Below are 16,641 nucleotides of genomic sequence, written 5' to 3' on the forward strand. Positions count from 1 at the left end.
TTGTGTACATACTCCCAACCCCAGGTCTCTCTGTTCCTGCATCCCTGATGTAAGAGCAAATTCTAGAGGCCTTAGAGCAGTTCGACTTCACACCAGATACAGTATAACTCCAGCCAAATATGAATCTGCATTTTGAAAATGCACAAGAGATGCATTAGACCTCTTGGGCCTTTATAATCTTACTATTCAATGTTTTGATGTTAGTCGAGGGGCTGACACTGCCATCCATGCTCTTCTAATTTTAAAAATTAGGCACGAAGGAGGAAGCATTGGTTGAGTCCAAGCATATATACGGAGAGTGAGCGCCAAATTTGCCAAATGCAACATGGCGTGCAGCTGACTTGAGATTATTACCTGCAGTATAACTGAAGGTTATCATGCTTAATTGCCATAACATTGAATCAAAATTAAATACAAAATAAAAGTACTGATTTAACCATTTTTAATGCACAACCTCAAAGATTTTCATTAATTGGAAAACTCAACAGCACTTATAACCAGAGTTATGGGGGTAAATTTTCATCTACACATCCTGGGCGGTAATCTGGTGGGGCAGGTCAAATGCTCTATGGAATTCGCCTGATTTTCATTCCATTGATTTCAGGAGGTGAAGGTGAAAATCTATCTCATTGTATATATGGTATAAATAACTGTTTGATTTAGTAGGTTGTAAAAACAGGACAAATATAAAAAGATAGTGAGCCACACAAATAAAAATCAATAAATTAACCAAATGTAAGTCATCAATAATAAACCGACCAATAAAGTGGGGAATTTAAGCACTTTTATTTTCCAAGCCAAGTTTAAACCTAATTTGATGAAAATCTCATTACAACACAGGGTTTCTGTGTGAACAAGTTGTTGCAATCAGCTAAGACCCAATGACAGAGACAAGATTAACCATATGGACCAAATGTGTATAAACCCAGTGATTAGGTTAAAGCAGGCTGATTTACAGCATTTTCCTTTCAAAGCTGCTTAAAGATGCGTGGAGTGAAAAATTAACAGTACAAAATGGAGCTATGCAATCTTGGTCTTGTAAATGTGGTACTGTGTCATTTGTTATAGCTGCATCGCTCTACCTTCCTCTCCTATGATTACATTATTGTTCTATAAATTGTAATAAACTCACCTTTTACTTGGTTTAAATCTAACCCCTTGAGTTTTCCTAGTAGTGTTTATGTTGGAAAATAGTAAAAAAAAACTTATTTCAAGATTATGCGAAATCAGGAAATAGATCTTAATCGAATTACATCTTGTATCTGTGAATGTACTGTTTGAGTCCCTTCCACTAATTAGATTGCAGAAGTAGAAGAGCACTGTCCCTTCAGCCAGTCACATCCCAGTATTTCAACCAATCAGATCCCAGAGACCACTGTCCTCAACCAGAAAGCAAACCAGGACCCAGTCACATCAACGAGTTACATCACCAGAGACCAATCAGATCCCAGTACAATCTCTCCAGTGTCTTTGAATCACATTCTATCTTAAAGGTTTTTTGAGGCACACAGCCACCATGATAGTTACCTATTCCACCATAAAGCTCCAATATAAATTATCACAGTGATGACCGAGTACTAAGTATGAAACACGCACGTACACTACCTAATATCATAGTATGGTACAGCACAGGAGGAGGCCATTCGGCCCACTGTGCCTGTGCCGGCTCTTTGAAAGAGCTATCCTGCTCTTTCCCCATAGCCGTGTCATTTTTTTTCTCTTCACGTATTTATCCAATTCCCTTTTGAAACTTACTGTTGAATCTGCTTCCACCACCCTTTCAGGCAGTGTATTCCAGATCATAACAACTTGCTGCATAAAAAAATGTTTCCTCATGATGGATTCTCCATCTGCAGACAGCAAGTTCACAGTAAAGAAATAATACTGAAAATATCTCCCATACCATGCTGACCTAAGCCTACTGTTAAACATGGAATACAGTTTGCAGGATTACAGGATTAACTTCAAAATGAAACATAATCCCCACCCCAGGAGAAAAGAAAATGGTTAAATCAATGGATCCTTATAAACCCTCCATTAGTATGGAACCCCAGTAGCCAAAATAGAAGAGGGTCTACTGTCAAATGCAAATGCTGATAAATAGAGCAAATCAAAATATTCAGCCTAAAAAAAACATCATAGTACAGGTCTCCTGAAACTCACACCTCCTACTTATATTCGAAATCTACTCGCCAAAATTCAACATTGGCAGTTAACAGGAAATCATTTGGGCACTTCTTATATGAATGTAAAGGCACGTGTATTTCGATAGTTAAGATGGTGTTGAAGTACTCAAGGGGTTAATTTTCAAATTCATTCTATTGTCTACCTTGGTACCCAAACACAGTCAACGTGATGATGTAATTTCCATTCAGATGGTGCAATATGTCCTTAAAAGAGGAAGCGTGTCGATTTAAATTGCTACATCATCCCCAGTTATTTCCCTCTATGTGCCAACAGGTTCAAACCTAAATCATTCAGATCTGCCCATCTCAGCCAGGCGTCTACACTCAGCATTGTGTGACAACAAAGCATTGAAAATGAAGAAAATGTGGCATTGTGCTCATTTGAATGTCATCCTGAGCAACCAATTAAAAAGGGCCATGGCCCTGGTGAACTCAAGTTCGGTTCCTCCAGGGCTGTCACACTCACAGAATGATCTCACAACTGGCATTTTCAATTCTTTCTAGCCAGCCAGTAACATGTATTTGACAAAAAGCAAATGCATGTTTTTTTTATTTCATATTATAGATGCTAGAACTTCACATTGTAATTATGGACATACTCCTGTGGTTATGTTTCCTGAGCAGATCTTACAAGAGATCCCTTTCCACACTTCCACAATAGCACGTTAGGAGCGGGGATTAATATCCAATTGCTAGCGTACAATTGATTTTGAAAAGAGCTCTGTACATTTAAGGTTTTGTTTTCATGCAGGAAAAATGTAAGTGCCTTGTTTATAGTGCAGACTGACTTCATTAGTAGGAAAGCAAAAACAATAGCCAAAAAACGCATTAGCTACCAGTATGACTGCCTCGTCCAAGTCTCTGTTTCTGTGTCACAGTAGTTTACTAGAATATGGTGGTAACTCTGTAACTCTTCAAAGTTATAGCAGGAAGGGAGGGGAGGAGAGAGACAATGCATTTAAAACAAACTTTGAAGAATCATGTTTGCGTCACTTGCTGAATTGTGTATGCTTACAGCACATAGTCCTACATAGTTATTCAAATAAAATGTCATAAATTTTCTCTCCCAAAACTTCAGAGTTGAAAATGAGGTATGGTGCCAGTAGGTGTTGGTGAAACTGCTGCCCTACCAGTATGGGAAAGCCGGGCTGGCAGGGTTGAAGTTGTCTGGCTGTTGCTGACTGCTCTCACTGTCACAGCCACTTACAGTAGCAGGAAAGTTTGTGGGCCATAATTTGCTGCAGCAGGACATCTAATGGCGTCTGCCGTTAGTTAGACTTGCCCTTGCACGTTTAGGTTTTTAAATTTTTTGTATGGCAAGTTGCTGAAAGTGATGCAGCGAGGAAAACAGGGCATCTGGGATTTGTGTTAACAGGGCAAGCAGCTGTGTATCTCCTGAACCAGATTGAAGGATTGTGAAATAAACAGTACAAGGACTGAGAAGGAAGTGTAAATTAGAGTGGGTGAATTCAATGACAAATCAGGTACAGAAAGAGAAATAAAGAGAGGGAAAGAAAGATTGGATTAAGAGAGAGAGAAAAGGGACAGAAAGGAAAAATTGGATTTTTAAAAAAAATTTAAATTTTACATTTTTAAAATTTCCAACAATTAATACCTAAAAGAATAAAACTCCACACTTCTAATAGTTAATTGAGGTTGATTGGTAGTAATTAACACTTATCACGTCGTTAAAAGGATACATAGACTTGAAATGACAAGACTTAACTTTTTGTGGCTCGTTTAGTTTGTATCTTTTTTTTTATTCGTTCATGGGATGTGGGCGTCGCTGGCGAGGCCAGCATTTATTGCCCATCCCTAATTGCCCTTGAGAAGGTGGTGGAGAGCTGCCTTCTTGAACCGCTGCAGTCCGTGTGGTGAAGGTTCTCCCACAGTGCTGTTAGGAAGGGAGATCCAGGATTTTGACCCAGTGACGATGAAGGAACAGCGATATATTTCCAAGTCGGGGTGGTGTGTGACTTGGAGGGGAATGTGCAGGTGGTGTTGTTCCCATGTACCTGCTGCTCTTGTCCTTCTAGGTGGTAGAGGTCGCGGGTTTGGGAGGTGCTGTCGAAGAAGCCTTGGCGAGTTGCTGCAGTGCATCCTGTGGCTGGTACACACTGCAGCCACTGTCTGTCGGTGGTGAAGGGAGTGAATGTTTAGGGTGGTGGATGGGGTGCCAATCAAACGGGCTGCTTTATCCTGGATGGTGTCGAGCTTCTTGAGTGTTGTTGGAGCTGCACTCATCCAGGCAAGTGGAGAGTATTCCATCACACTCCTGATTTGTGCCTTGTAGATGGTGGAAAGGCTTTGGGGAGTCTGGAGGTGAGTCTACTGTGCAAATACAGTAACTTCATGGCATTCAATGCATTTCAATGGTGAGGCAGACAGCGAGATGCCGCTTTCGTGAAGCTAACGATGAAGTGGTGCAGCTCAGACAGCAACTTTTGGATATTCGTGTTTAACTGCGCATCTGCCCCTCACCTGAAATTGCTGTACCTTTTACACATAAAGGTGAGCGCCATTAGCCTCAACGTTACTTTGACAGCAAATTCTGGCCCAATGAAGCTGCATCCACCAAAAAAGTGCATTCAGTCAGCACTCCAAATATGAACTATTTAAACTGGCATTCATTCAGCTCCTGTCAGCTGCTATGCATGGGAAAAAATCACAGGTACAATTTGACCATTTAACTAACCTGCAGATGACAGCTCCAATCTTTATAGCTCACTGTACTATATTGTGCTATTAAGGTTACTTTTCTTGGAAGCAAATGACTTAAGAGTAGTTTACTGCTGCTGCGTGTAGAAAGATTGGGATCATAAATTCCTTATCTGTAATTATGTATGTGAATTTATTACAGGGCATTTCCTTCTCTGTGCTGCTCTGTTGAGAAAGGTACATCTCTAAAAGTTCAGTCTTTTGAAAAGTAAGAGTGGAACAATAGCTCTTTTAAAAATCAAGCAATTGCAAAAAAATTAATAACACCTTTTGTTATTTGTTTTTCCGAACTGTTGAATATTTTTGTTAAAACAAAAGTTGATGTGCAACTGGATAGGGTAGGGATCAAGCTAGACACATCAGAGAGCTGCACTAATATCCAAAGAGGTAAATAGTCGTTAGCCCAGGGATGTGTCACAATCATGTCATTTGTGTTTGCCAGTTCAACTTCCTCCACCTGTCAGACTCAATAACTACTCCAAAATTGTTCCCCTGACAATGCCATAACAATCACTCCAAAAAAATGTTGATGTTGGTCATTTTATGCAATATTAGGGGAAATAGCTGAAATGAGTTACCAAGCCCAACCGTGTGAGGAAGTCACAATAACATGAGCAGTTATTAACCCAGGATTCTATCTACTCCCTCGGATTGTCAGGCTCCCAGCTATACTCGCAAATAATGTCATCACCACCTACTGTTTAAAATGACAATCATTCACTAGAAATTCAGTATATTAGTGCACCAAATGCAATATGCCATTGAGTGGTAGGGTAGACAAAACCATGGTCTTTTGCACATTGAGCTACTGATCTCAGCTGTGCTGCTGTGTGGAGGCCAGACTCAAACAGAAGCAGAGATACCCTAGTCCATGCTAACAGACTTATAGCAGCTGTTTTCAGATTGATAACAGGAGAGACCTAGGAGCTGGTCATCTAGCCTCTCAGGCAGTCATAGTGTGTTACACAGGGGGAACCAAGCAAGGTGGAAGACCAAAAAAAGAGGGGGAATTTCATCAGTTTAAAAACAGAGTCATTATACTCTATAACGTTTTAGTTTTTTTAAAAAGGGGTCCCGATATTAGGATTCTTTTACACGTGGGGTGTCCAACGCCTGGCCCAGGGCCTGAATGCAGCCTTCTTCTCAATTTCATCTGGTCGAAAAAAGTTCTGCCTCTTAACTAACCCCCCACCCCCAATCAGCACAGAGCCACGGATAAATCAGGTAAGTGAAATTCATGAAAGGGGGAACTGCAATGTCTGTAGATTGCTGACCCAGGTCCTAAGTGGAGTGAGAGGCACGTGTCTGCCCATTGCACTCATACTGAGAAAATCAGCAGTGCTATCTGATTTATTTTATTCCTTAAGAAAAACCATAAAGGACAGTTGACCCTGAGGATTCCAGCAGTGCTGCCACCCCCCACCCCCCAATGGAAAACCAAACAGGAAACTTTCACACATGTCCCACCCATCAGAATACAGTAGAGTGTCCAGTATCCTTTCAAACCCTGCCACTTACACAATGCAGCTGCCTCTAACCCACCTGCCTAAGTCCCAATACTGCTGCCTCTTCCCACCCACAGTTGCGGAGAGGTAGAAATAGAAGAGTAAGAAAGGAAAAGGGGAAAAGGTGAAAAATAGTAGAAGAATAAAGTGAAGGAAGAGACAGAAGTGAAAGAGCATAAAAAGACAGAAGTGGAGGAGCAGAGTGTCTCAGCAGACAAGAGAAAAAGGCACAAGCAGAACTGGAGGAGGGAGACAGATTGAGGTGAAAGGGCCACATAGGCAAAGTAAAAGAGAAAGACATACACAAATAGAAGTGAAAGAGAGAGACAGACACACTGAAGTAAAAGAGGTGAAAGAGACAGACAGAAGTGAAAGGGTAGACAGACACACACACACACACACAAACAGCAATGAAAGACACATATTCTGCTTGATTTAATCACATACAGTAACCTATGCATCACAAGGATCCAGCCCACTGCTCCACTACTGCTGTACCTAACAGGGTAGAAACTCCGTGGGCATCTCCCGATCTCTGGCCGTAACTTTGGTGGAAGAATGGTGGAAACCCTGGAGAACTGAAGTGAACCGCCGTTTTTCTGCTGTTTCCACCAACGTTAACACGGGAGATCGGGAGAACCCCATGGAAATTCTACCCCAATATTTTAAATTTAAAAAAATGTTTTCTTCAAGGAAAGAAAAGGGTGGTATAGTAAATGCTGCTGATTCACCAGCCTCTCCCAAGTGAATAGTTTCCTTCCTCCATTTCACAAATAGTGTCCTTCAAATTAGTTCTAAGCGGACTCTTAAACTTCCCCTTTCACTTTCCACTAAAGAACTGAATGTAGTAGAGCTATCATAACAAAATGTTCACACGCTTTACACCATTTATACTGGCATTGCAAATAGAAAGAGATGGAAGGGGTATAAAGTTGCCACTTTTTGTCAAGTCCAAAACCAGACTGAGGAGGAGGTGCTGAATATAAAGAGTGCAAGGGTACAGGTAAGGTTGTACTTATGAGCCCTGAAATTGCAATGTTGCCGCACCTACACAGGCAGCAGGGAGAGCTGATCTTGCTGAAGATTGCCTCTCCCACTAACTGTAACAGATACCAATTACTCGAACTCAGAAGTTGGGAATTAAGTCCAGCAATCAACAATATTGTAGGAAAGGTTGATAAGGAAACAGAGAAAATATGCAAAAATGGTAGCCTCCTTATCTAAATGATATAATGGAGGGAGCAAAATATCTTTTTCCACTAAAACAAACACAACTTTCAATGTACTTTCAGAACAGAAAGGTAGTTTTAAGAAACCAACTGCAACAGGCTAGGCCATTGGCTTACTAATTCACCCATTTTTTTACAGATGTGGGAAGCACCAAGAGTGCGGGAAGAGCTTGCCTAAACAATGTGAATTTCTACATGAGACCTCATTAACCCAACTTGCCCTTCACAAGGAGGCCAATGCAGCCCAACTTTCTCCCACCTTTTTCCTGCCATGAACTGATGTACACAGTGACTACACCTCGAACCTGTCTGATATCCCGATGCGTGCTCAACCCCAATAAGGCCCCCTGCCACCAGTGGAGCCTCGCAATTTCAGAGCTTTGATATTTGCTTCTTTAAAACTTCATTAGTAACCTATGTCTTTACCTCATGAGGCATAGAACTAAGTAGAAATAATTAAGTTATGTTTTATATTTTAGAAATCTCTGGGCACTCTACACAAAAACTGAACAGTCTGTTCCAAATCATACAGGTGTCTCTCAAAGGTGGTTTTCAAACTGTGACCTTGGTGGTTTGCAGAAAAGAAGAACTTTAATTTTATAGCAACTTTCACAACCTCAGAGCCAATGAAGCACTTTTGAAGTTTAGTTACTGTTGTAACACAGGGAAACCCTGCAGCCAATTTGCATGCAGCAAGGTCCCACAAACAGCAATGAGATAAATGACCAAATAATCTATTTAAGTGATGTTGGTTGAGGGATAAATATTGGCCAGGACACTGGTAGGACCCTTCCTGCTCTTCTTCAAGAATTGCAATGGGGTCTTTTACGTACATCTGAGATGGTAGATAGGGCCTCGGTTTAACGTCTCATATGAAAGGCAGCACCTCCAACAGTGCAGCACTCTCTCAGTACTGCACTGAAGTGTCAGCCTGTATAATGTACTCTAGTCTCTGGAGTGGGGCTTCAAACCTCATCCATGTGTTTGTTACCTCCAGACATGACTATTCCAATGTTCTCCTAGCCAGCCTCCCATCTTCCACCCTCTGTAAACGTGAGCTCATCCAAAACTCTGCTGACTGCACCGAGTCCCGTTCAGCCATCATCCCTATGCTCACCGACAGTGAACGCTGATGAAGAATTGGACCGATTGGCTATTGGTACAGCAGCTGGTAGCATCTTGTTATAGAGCATAGTAAAGAGAGAGCTACACAGCAAGCTGGGTGGCGGACATAACAATAAAGTAAACTGTGTGCGGTGGCACCAAGAAAGTGATTGTCCCTACAGCTGCTCAGATGACAAGCACATAGTACATTGGCTCCCGGTCCAGCAACACCTCAATTTTAAAATTCTCATCCATGTGTTCAAATCCCTCCATGGCCTTGCCCCTCCCTATAACCTTCCCAGAACTGATTGTTCCTCTAATTCTGGCCTCTTATACATACCCTACTTCCTTCATCCCACCATTGGTGGCCATGCCTTCAGGTGTCCAGGCCCTAAGCTCCTAAATTCCCTCCCTAAACCTCTCCGCCTCTCTCTTCTCCTTTAAAGGCATCCTTTAAAACCCACTTCTTTGACCAAACTTTTGGTCATACTGAAACAACCTGTGTTCCAAACCACGATGACTACTTTATCTTTCTGCATCCTTCTGTGGTAATGCAGTCTATCTTGAGGAGGACTACTGAGGGTACTTACATTTATATGCAACAAGCTATTAAACTATCTAGGCTGACACCTTAGTGCAGTAATGAGGGATGCTGCTCTGTTGGAAGTGTCCTCCTCCAGATGAGATGTTAAACCGAGGCCCTGTCTGCCCTCTCCAGTGGATATAAAAGATCCCATGGCACTATTCGAAGAAGAGCAGGGGAGTCCATGCCAACATTTATCCCTCAACCAACATCACTGAAAAAGAGTAGGCTATAAATTAGGCCACATAGCACCTGTTTCGTAGGCGCTACGCAGCCTCCTCAGGACCCAAAATGGCATCCGGAATGCACGCGCACACACTTCTAGCGTGACGTGTGCCGTACGCCATCTTAGTACGAGCGTTTGCGCACGCACAGATAACGAATGCCAGCAGCATGTAAAGTAGGGAGAATATGTGGTAGATCAGTGCACAATGCTGATTTAAAGGGGCAGATGCCATTTTGGAACGCAACGCTCCAGCCAACGCACTGTCTTAACCTCTCACAGCTGAACAGGTCATAAACGGCATGGAGGACCCACCCCCCACCAGTGCTATTTAAAGGGATCATGCAGGAGTTACAGGTTCTTTGCTGAATTATTGCTTCTGGCTGCTGATGCAATTGTACCTGTTTTTGAGGTCTCCAATACTTAATACTAAGACTAGGGAACATAGCCACAGGACTTTCAGGAGTGAAGTTAAGAAACGCTTCTACACGCAAAGGGTGGTAGAAGTTTGGAAGGTTCTTCCGCAAACGGCAGTTGATGCTACCTCAATTATTAATTTTAAATCCGAGATTGATAGATTTATGTTAACCAAAGGTATTAAGGGATATGGGCCTATGGCAGGTATATGCAGTTCGGTCACAGATCAATCATGATCTCAATGAATGGCGGAACAGGCTCGAGGTGCTAAATGGCCTACTCCTGTTCCTATCTTCCTATAATAAAGTTTCAATACTGTACTGGCTAGCTGACAGGCGAAAGCAAGGGCACTGGCGGAGTGGCAGGGGTGAGACAGGAATCCTGAGAGAGGACAGCAGGGTCATGTTCCATGAAGCCACTGCCACTTACTGCCTACTGTTATGCACCACCTTCTCCTATAAGAAAGCAGGACATGTGTCAATGAGTGTCCTGCAAGGTGTTTGGGTGATTGCCTGTCATGGTTGAATAGCTGCCAGTTTGTGTGACCTGTGAGTTGTGGGTGTACGGCTTGCACCAGTGGTAGTGTGTGAGGGTGAGAGGAAGCATCTGATTGGAAGAGTTGAGTACTGATTGAAAGGGTTTGTTGATAGGTGGGTGATGGGGGGTGTTGTGTGTGGAGCAGTGGATGCGGCTAGTGTTTGGACCAGTTGGTAGGAGATGCCACTTGACAGTTGACCTCACTCCCCTTGACCACTCGTGTCAAAGTACTTCTTCCTGCACTGCATCCACGTCCATGGTGCTATGCTCCTGGCATTGACTTCGTCCCCTACTGCCTCGGGAGCTTATGTCTGGAGGGCCTCTTGCACTACCCGCACCACCCCCCCACCCCCGCCTGCGGATATAGGATGCCCCTCCTTCTGTCCACCTCTTACACCAAGGTCTCAAATGCATCATCAGAGAACCTTGGTGCATGCTCTCTCGCAGGCCTGGTACAAACTCAGATCGACAAATTGGTGAGGTCTGGCCTGCAGATTGGAGGATGTGGGAGATTTAGGAGTGCGAAACCTTTATTCAATGTTTTAACATAACTCAACAGTTTGTAAACATAGGGACGGGACCTGCATCTGTGTTTTACGTGTGCGATGTCTGATCTCCATTCAGACTCTGTGTAGACCTGAATCTTATATTTTGCAAATGAGAGGTACAGGCTGCCTTTAATTGGTGCTAGCCACTCACGATATCGGGGCCCCCTGCTGGTGAGCAGCCACTCAACAGCGCAGCTAAGCCTGGCTGCTCACAGCAATCAGGTAAATCATCAGGCAGCACGAATGTTACGTGCTGCCTGCATCTCAAATACTGAATGTGGGTTAATTGCACACCGTGACCCCCGCGCCCGGTTTCGGGAGTTATCCAATATAACCCCCATTAGCTGGTCATTATCTCATCGCTGTTTGTGGGAGCTTGCTGTATACAAATTGGTTGCCGCATTTCCTACATTACAACAGTGACTACACTTCTAAAGTTCCTCATTGGCTATAGGGCGCTTTGGGACATCCTGAGGTCATGAAAGGTGCTATATAAATGCAATTCTTCCTTCTCAACAGCTTTTTTCACTATATAAAGTTTGAAAATATTGGGTGTTTTTCATAAATTCTTAAACATCGGAATCATCATACATGCCCCCGAGTGGGGCAACAACATAAGACAGAGCGGGTTCAGCAGCATGATTTTTACTTGGAGCTGGGAAGAGAGCGGTGGGTAGATTTTCTTGTGGGAAACCCGGAAGTGAAGTAAGCGTGTCGGAATCTGTGATCAGAACTCAAGTGAAGGCAATTATTTTTGCTTCTGGGTTCGGTGTCTCCAAGCTGCGCAGCGGGCGTACCTGCATGATGTGATCTGCAGTCTACTATTTAAAGGGCCAATGCAAGAATGAATTTTGGAGGATAAAGGAGGAAATAAAGGTACGGACTTCAAGAGAGCAAAGGCAGTACCCAGGTTCACGGATGCTTCACTTGAAGTACTGCTGTGTGCAGTGAGAACCAGGAGGGAGGTAATTTATCCAAGCGATGGCAGGAGGTAATCTGGTTCTACCACCAAGAAGGCATGGCTGGAGGTGGAAGAAGAGGTGAGCAGCAGGAGCATGGTGCCCGCCCAGGTCATGGCTGCAGTGCAGGAAGTGGTTTAATAACCTAATCAGATCAGGAAAAGTAAATATAGTTGCTGATTCACCCACATCCTGTGGTGTACAACACCCCACCTCTCCCTGTCTTGGCAAGCCTACCCCATCACATCACTCCTTGCACCCACTTAAGTTTCAGCAGCACCCATCCTTCACTTTCTATGCACTTCCTCACCTCCCCATTTGTGCACCCACCACTGCCACTCACCCCAATTGTTATGCTATGTGATACATCTGTCTGACAGTCAGCCTCACCCAATGCACTGCATCCATCAGGTGAATACGTCACCTTCAGTCACTCATAAGTCTGTTCTTTCGCCCCTTGTAGGAGAAGATAGCATAAAACGCAAGAGATTGGGCAAGGACTGAAGGTGGACCTCCACAAATTGTGCAGCTGATAGGTACAAAAGAGAAGGCAAAGGAGATAAGTGGGACATCTGCACCCCTATCCATCAGAGGTGGAGAGACTGGGAACCCACAAATGTCTGGTGACAAAACTTAAACATCTTTAACACACATGACGACTTTATTTCATCAATGACTGAACTAAGAAACCTGAGTATGGTGACTGGCAGGATTGTTACTTTGCCAGGACTAATTCACAATTTCTGTTGTCTTCTGAGGCCTTCACGTGTAGAAGAAGAATGTGGCGCGATGATGACATCTATTCCTCAGAGGACCTCATTCCTTCTGAAGGTGCACCGTCACAGGCCATACTGTCATGCACCAGCACAGATACTGGCACTTCAGTGGGTCCTGTTAGCCAGTTAGTTGGGTTGTCACCTAGTGATTCAAACTCATAAGTGAGCACGAGCAGACACTGGTTGCAGGGGCAGCTGTGGAGAGTCCGCGTCGGAGGACGCATACTCTCCAAGCTCTGTTCAGCTGCACTCAGATGCTGAACCCCAGGAACCATCGTTGTGAATAAGAATGATTGAGGTACAGCTGCACCTTTACGAGGTACTGGAAAATGTGCCATGTGCACTCTCCACAATAGCGGAGGGGATGGAGGAGTCAAACTTCAACACTAGTGGATTGTTGTCACAGGTAAGTCCAATAATGTCTGCAATAGAGTGGCGGCCTCTGTGAGCTTCAAGCATGGCTCTCAAATGAGTCTATGCATACTACGACCACGGCTGTGCAAGAGATGTCTGCCACCTTCAACAGGATGACAGAACCTTATCTGTGGCCTTACAACTTGTCACAGATATGCACCAAGCTATTGTCCAGCTGGCCCAGCAGAGGGATGATGGCGAAAGGGGACATGGAAGTTAGAACTCCACTCACAGCGCTCCCACATCTCACCCGTTGCCCCCCGCCCCCCCCCCCCACTCAACCAGTACCCGAAATGTTGCCTCCTCTCCCGATGGCCGAGTCTGCTCCTGCACAGGTGCAGGTGGAGCAGTCTTTGGCGGGGCCCTCACGGGCTCCAAGACCCAGAGGTCATAGGCCAAAATCATCTCAGCAGTCAGAGCATGGATCTGAGCAGCCTGCCTCTACCTCTACTGAAGCCACAGGGGATGCACAATGTAGAAGCGGTGGGAAGTGTAAGTTCAAGCAATTGTTGTTCTCTAAGGGTATTCACATGGGTGTTTGAAGACATGTTATGATGTTACGTTACTTTTTTTTATATATTGGCACATTAAATGTATTGATTAGCACCACTTCCACGTCTTGACCATTATTGTGTCCCGAGTGTTAAGTCACCCTTTCATTTGCTTCATGATGAATGCCAAAACATGACGGTACCCATTGGGCGGATGTGTAATGGGTGTATGCGGGTTGAAGAACTGATTTGTACAAAGGGGGTTGGTGGTGGTGGTGGTTGTGCCCGCGGGCCTGAGTATCTCAATGTCTTTCTTTTGCCACTGTTATTAAGGGAACCTGTGACAGATGAGAGCATCCCTGGTATCCCAAGCAGCAATGTGCGCGGCTGGTCTGGCGATGGTTGCCCCATCTTCATATTCCTCCTCCTCCTCATCTTCAATGTTGTCACCAACAGAGGATGGTCGACGAGCACTTTCGTCCTCCTCCACCTCTAAACCTCTCTGCTGCTCTATGTTGTGCAGGACGTAGCACACCACGATTAATTCTGGAAACCCTCCCTGGCGAGTCTTGAAGGATGCCTCCAGACCTATCCAGATACCTGAAGTGTATCTTCAACATACCTATGGCTTGCTCAATGACACCTGGTGGTCATGTGACTCTGGCTGTATTGCTCTTGTGCCTCGTTGGTGGGGTTCCTCACAGGTGTCATGAGCTAAGTTTGCAGGGGGTCTCCTACGAGCCAGCCCTTAAGTCTGTCTCCTGTTTGGAAGAGGTCTGGAATGTTGGACTGGCACAAAATGAACGCATCATGACAGCTGCCAGGGAATCTGCCGCACACCTGCAGAAATATCTTCCTGTGGTTGCACACCAGCTATGCATTGATGAAGTGATAGCCCTCTCAGTTTATGAAGACTCCTGGCTCTTTTGGTATTCCTCAGATTGCCACATATGAGCAATCGATTGCGCCCTGCACCCGTGGGAAGTCAGCCAGAGAGGCGAAGCCTACTTCTCACTCATTCTAGCTGTTGTTGTTGCGGGGAACGTTCACGTAATTGGACACCCAGGAAAACAACCCATCCATCACCTAACTTATGCACAATGTGCAGACGATTGACACATCCTGGAGATGTCACCAGTGGCGCCCTGGAAGGATCCAGAGGCAAAGAAATTGAGGGCAGTGGATACTTTTACTGTGGCGGGCAATGCGTGGCCACCAGGTCCAGCAGGGAGCAGCTCTTCCTAAAGGAGGCCTCAGAAGTCTGCGACCACCTGCCAACTCAATCTGAGCCTGCATGGGCACTGCTCCTCGGAGAGGTCCAGGAAGCTCAGCCTCTGCCTGTATACCCTCATGTGGGGAGTGCCTCCTGCAACCTCGGACCCTCCGTTGCTTCCCTCTTTGTTGTTCTCCAGGTCTTTGTTGTGCACCTTTCTCTTGTGCACCTGCAGATCTCAAGACAGCACAACATGGCTGCCATGGATGGTCATTTTCCTCCTCCTCAGATGTCCTCCGGAATACATCCGTTGTCCCCTCATCCTGATCTTGTCAGTTTGAGTAGCTCCAAAGTTTTGTTAACGATGTCTCAACATAATAACGCTCAGCCTCAACTCAAGAACGCTCAGCCTCAACTCAAGAACGCTCAGCCAAACGTTTGCCTGAGAAAACTGAGAGACCAGCTGCAATATCTGAGCTTTTATTGAGATGGGTCAATCACAGGCTTAAAAGCCCAAATCAACTTCGGCTAAATCTCATCTCTATTTCACTGGCGAGATTCAGAAGCCCCGCGAAACCCATGCAGATGTTAAATTTGTTTCTGTTTAAGAATCAATTAAAAAATACCTCAACGATCTTAATTGATGCGCTAAGTATCTGCCCGCTGCCAGTAATTGGAGAGGCGACTTCCAGGTTTCGGCATTCAAACACGCCCACGTTAAACCCAGAAGTGGGCACGCTGGAGCCAGATTGCGGTCGTGTTACAAAAATCAAGGATTTTCACTGCCCACCCACCCCCAACCCACCGCTCTTGGAGGTTAAAATTCCCCCCCAGGAGTGTAAAGGAGTTCAATCAGGATTTTACTTACCAGCCTTTACAATGGTTAAAATGTAAAAGAATTAGCAAAAGATTTATCTTCTTAAGGCACTGCTTCCTGAGCCAACTAAGTCAGTATTATGGCAATCACGGAAAGAAACTGTTAGTCATACAGCAACTGGACACACAGCAGCCAAAATTAGGGTAACCACATCTTAAAGGGGATGGTGTCCCTTTGTTAAAGGAGTTTTCAGCGAGGCCAGTTCCCGGAACAACTAGCTGTAGAAATTCCTGTAGAGACACCGCGGCAAAGTGACATCTCAGCGGATATAACTACAGCAGCGTAACGTCTTTCAATGCTGTTTGCAGATTTCTGATTTGAATTCGTGAGACGTAAAAAAAAAATCAAATGGAATCGAACATTAAATCTGTGGAATCACATGATATCACTGTATAAAGACACTTGCAGCGACTTGCAAGACACTGAAGTCTGGAGGCACCGCCCCATTACACAGTCGCAGCACAACTCATCCCGAACACTCTCAAAGGCTTATTCCTCGGTCATTTATTAAGTGACAATCTTTTCTAAATAAAATCAATCTTCTCTAAATCAATTACTTCTGATGGCGATGCTTCTTTTACATACACAAGTTTTGACAATGAAGTAATTTCAGAAACATCAGGACACGTTACTGTATAGCACGAGGGTTCTGCTCAAGCACCAAGACGTGTGAACAGTCCCATGAACATTAATGTGGAGATGCCGGTGATGGACTGGGGTTGACAATTGTAAACAATTTTACAACACCAAGTTATAGTCCAGCAATTTTATTTTAAATTCACAAGCTTTCGGAGGCTACCTCCTTCCACATCGTTCACCTGAGGAAGGACACTGAAGCCTCCGAAAGCTTGTGAATTTAAA

General features: G+C 44.4%; 1 protein-coding gene across 4 annotated transcripts in view; it reads right to left on the reverse strand.

The window, feature by feature from the left end:
• The window catches only part of si:dkey-97m3.1 (fatty acyl-CoA reductase 1), a 187,108-nt gene that overhangs the window by 165,609 nt on the left and 4,858 nt on the right, over positions 1–16,641 (reverse strand). Inside the window, exon 1 of one of the 4 annotated variants that reach the window (XM_067999593.1) lies at positions 15,772–15,791. The exons of the other annotated variants lie outside the window; for them this stretch is intronic. The gene's annotated coding sequence lies outside the window, so the exon portion shown is untranslated. Of the gene's footprint in view, positions 1–15,771; positions 15,792–16,641 lie in introns of those variants that run through there. 4 annotated transcript variants of the gene reach the window in all.

This window comes from Heptranchias perlo, chromosome 18 (assembly GCF_035084215.1).
Source record: "Heptranchias perlo isolate sHepPer1 chromosome 18, sHepPer1.hap1, whole genome shotgun sequence".
Taxonomy (NCBI): Eukaryota; Metazoa; Chordata; class Chondrichthyes; order Hexanchiformes; family Hexanchidae; genus Heptranchias; species Heptranchias perlo.